The 5,000-nt window shown below is 34.0% G+C and overlaps 1 protein-coding gene across 2 annotated transcripts in view; it reads left to right on the top strand.

Moving 5' to 3' along the window:
* The window catches only part of LOC106878989 (uncharacterized), a 137,955-nt gene that overhangs the window by 2,373 nt on the left and 130,582 nt on the right, over positions 1-5,000 (top strand). The window lies entirely within an intron of this gene.

Here is a 5,000-nt window from a genome sequence, read left to right as displayed (position 1 = left end):
AATCAGTCTACTTTCATATACACATACACACGCATACGAACACGCACACACACCACACGCGGATTACACAAATATGGTTACACGCACATATACATTTACATACACGAGTATAGTTCTTAACTCATATACATTCACACACACACACATACACACATACAGCCACCACACACTCACACACGTGTACATAACATCAAATCTATATTCACACCCACATATGCATAAACACACACATATACATATTCCCACACACATACACAAAACAGCCAATGAAATCACACACACACACACACATACATGTTTATATTCTTTTACTTGTTTCAGTCAGTTGAGTGCGGCCATGCTGGAGCACGGCCTTTAGTCGAACAAATCGATCCCAGGACTTATTCTTTATAAGCCTAGTACTTATCCTATCGGACTATTTTGCCGAACCGCTAAGTTACGGGGACGTAAACACGCCAGCATCGGTTGTCAAGCGATGGTGGGTGACAAATACAAACACACACATACACAGAGATATATATACATACATACACGCACACACACACACACACACACACACACACACACACACACACACACACACACACATACACATATATATATATATATATATATATATATATGTATATATATATGTATGTATGTATATACAACGGGCTTCTTCTAGTTTCCGTCTAGCAAATCCACTCACAAGGCTTTGGTCGGCCCGAGGCTATAGTAGAAGACACTTGCCCAAGTTGCGATGCAGTGGGACTGAACCCAGAACCATGGGGTCGGTAAACAAACTACTTACCACACAGCCACTCCTGCGCCTATTATATATATGCACAACCACACAGACACATAAGCGTAGAACACACACATACAATCAAACCCATAGGACAATACAGGTATACGGGACATATATATTGAAGGACGCAGACATACTCATATAATATAAGGCACATACGCGTACGTACGTGCGCACATTCAATCACATACACATGCGAGTACGCGCACACACGCACTTGACAGATACATAACACGCATACACACACCGGTTCCCCTTCCTAATGAGGTTCGTGATTTGAAATGCGGGTATACACAAACATGCATTATTAAACACACACGCACAAAGAGGACAGAGACATCATGGGTAGATTCACATGAACATACTCATTCACATACATGCACAACCACTCATACACACTCACACACAAAAACACACACACACGCGTGCATATATATATATATATATATATATATATATATATATATTCATTCATGCATGTACTTATAAATATATATACATACGTACATAAATCATTCACACATACACAAGGAGGCAAAGGAAAAAAAGCACGTTTTTGAGTGTGTGTGTGCTTATATATGAATATGAGTATATGTGTATGCATGTGTGCATATGTATGTGTGTATGCGTGTGCATTTTTGTGCATGCGTGTGCATTTGTGTGTGCGCGTGTGTTTTATAATTGAGTCCCATACACGATTCATTCCGAGTTTTCTGGAGTAAACTTAAAAGATAGTTTATATGCAAAGGTAGCGTTGACAAATGACAAAGAAGATTATACATACCACTGGCAACATACGAACATACATACATATATACATACACACACACACAAATATTTGTGCAAACACATACGCACATACATACGCACACACATGCAGGTATATCTATCTATATATTTATATATCAATGAATTGATGTGTCGGCGAAGATATGCATATGAGAGTATATAAGTGTATATATATATATATATATATATATATGAATATAGATATTTTTTTACATGTGTATGTGTGTTTGTGGGTGGATGGTTGTTACGTACATAATTTATATACACATATTCATGAATATATATGTTTATATGTATATAGAGAGGTGTGTTTTTTAACAACCTAGTTACATTTTGTGACCATTTTAGTTCTTTTTAGTAAAATATTGCGACCTGCTATTTACATTAATTTTATATATATATATATATATATATATATACACGTGTGTGTGTGTGTGTGTGTGTGTGTGTGTGTGTGTGTGTGTGTGTGTGTGTGTGTGTGAATTTATGAAGTAATATACATATCAACACTCCCATGTATGCATGTACGTATGTACACAAGCTCTTACAAAAACACGCTTCATTTTGTACAATCTATCAAAACCCGTCTCATTCTCTACCTATACACACATGCACAGACACACACAGACACACACACGCACACACATACACACACACACACACACACAGAGGGGATATAGATAGATAGATAGATAGGTAAGTGCGCGCACACACACATAGATAGATAGATAAGCGCTCAGAAACATATTCACAGATCAGATATCTATACACATACACCCACATGTATGTGTGCGCTCTTGTGAAGTGTTTCTATAATGTTATCATATTTCAGTTATCGAATCACTTATAACACTATAAACACACACACACACACACACACACGAACGAGATATATCTACACACATCCAAACACTGTCACGGGACATATATATATATATATATATATATATATATATATATATATATATATATATATATATATGTATATGTATATATATGTATACATATGTACATACATTTATCACAATAAATACACACACACTTGACGTCGACAAACATACACTCATACACATGCAGTTGGTAACATGTACACACACATACACATACACACACACATGGGACATAGACACACACAATAAACACACCACAGAAACCCAATGGAGGATAGTAAGAACGATTCAGATACAAACTAATGTAAACAGTCCGTAAATAATTTCATTAAAAATAATCTTAGAAATATGGTCCAAATTCTTACTTACATTTATACACGTAAGATCGTATTCAATACATTTGTATGAGTGTGTGTGTACAGTTGAGTTTGTGTCTTTGTGAGTGTGTGTGTGTATGTATAGATATGTATGTATGAATGTGTGTATATATATATATATATATATATGTATATATATATATATATATATGCATATATATATATATATATATATGTATATATATGTATATATATTATATATATATATATATATATATATATGGGAGAATATGCAAATAATAACAACAGACGAGGACAGGTGGTGTAAATAACAAAAGTATATATTAGTATGACGCTCGGGAATACGGAAAGTCTTTGACGTTTCGAGCTACGCTCTTCAACAGAAAGAATACGGAGACAAGGAGAAAAACACGGAGAAAAAAAATTGAATAGTGTTCAGTCAACGGTCAATCATAATAATGGCCGATCATATATATATATGTATATATATATCTTCGAAACGTCTAGTTAGAATAGAGACAGCTGATGAATGGATATTCCAAGTGGCTTTCCGTTTTCCTATGTGTTCGTTCCGTTGTCTGTAGTTCATTGTTCTAACGTCCTGTACGCTGATATGCATATATATACACATGTAGATGTAAGTATGTACATATATGTGTGTATACATGTATATATATTCTTTGTATTATATATATATATATATATATATATATATATATATATATATATATATATATATATATATATATATGTATATATATATATATATATATATATGTATATATGTATGTATATATATATATATTTCCTGTACTTGATTCCGTCATTAGACTGTGGCCATGCTGGGGCACCACCTCGAATGTTTTTCTAGTTGAATGAATCGACTCCAGCGCTTATTTTTTAATTATTGTGCCGAACCATTAAGTTGCATGGACGTAAGCACACCAACACCGGTTGTCAGGCGGTGATTGGAGACAAACAGAAACACACACACACACACACACACACACACACACACACACACACACACACACACACACACACACACACACACACACACACATGTATGTATACGACAGGTTCTTTCAGTTTCCGTCTACCAAATTCACTCATAGGGTTTGGTCAGCCCAAAGCTATAGAGGAAGACACTTGCCGAAGGTGCTACGCAATTGAGCTGAACCCAGAACCATCAGGTTAGGACGGAAGCTACTTACGACACAGCCACCACGCACATATGTGTGTGTGTGTATATATTTATATATTTATTCATACATCTATACATATAGATATACATATACGCAAATATATATATGTATACATGCATATATATATATATATATATATATATATATATATATATATATATATATATATATATATATATATATATATATATATATATATGCATATATGTGTGTGTGAGTGTATACATATAATATATATGTCTATGTGTGTGTGTATAAACATATGCGTTAATGATTGTGTATAGCCGTAGGTGCGGCTATAGACGCAGGCGTGGCTGTGTGGTAAGATGGTTGCTTTCCAACTGTCTGGTTCCGGGTTTCATTTAGTGCTCTCTAAGTTAGGTGTCTCCTACAATAGCCCCCGGGCCGAGGGAAGTGTTGCAAGTGGGTTGTAAAGACTGGAACTGAAGGAAGCCCTGGTTGTGTGTATGTGTGTTTATGTGTGTGTGTGTATGTTAGTCTTGCTCCACTACCATCACTTGTTGGATTTTTAACGTCGCCGTAACTTAGCAGTTCGACTAATTGAGAATATAGAATAGAATACATAGGTAATATTGAGTCCTTGGGTTGTATTTGTAACACTAAAATACTTTGGAGCATTCTCCCAGCATGGCCGCATTCCAATGAGTGAAAAGACGCATTGATGTACACATCTATGCATATATATATATATTTACATCTTTCCATTACGATATTTATATGTTTTTACAAAAGCACACAATTATATAGCCTCATATATAAATGCACACATATATACATACAAGTTTATATGTATGTTTATATGTATGTTTATACACACATATATGAGTGTGTGTATGTATGTATGTATACATGGATGCATGTTTAAATGCATATACGTAGACATATATATTTAATATATATATATATATATATATATATATATATAATATAATATTTAATATATATATATATATATATATATATATAT

Source organism: Octopus bimaculoides, chromosome 18 (genome assembly GCF_046866305.1).
Source record: "Octopus bimaculoides isolate indiv1 chromosome 18, ASM4686630v1, whole genome shotgun sequence".
In the NCBI taxonomy this organism is placed as follows: Eukaryota; Metazoa; Mollusca; class Cephalopoda; order Octopoda; family Octopodidae; genus Octopus; species Octopus bimaculoides.
The sequence above is the reverse complement of the archived record's forward strand: the minus strand, read 5'-3'. Positions and strand labels throughout refer to the sequence as shown.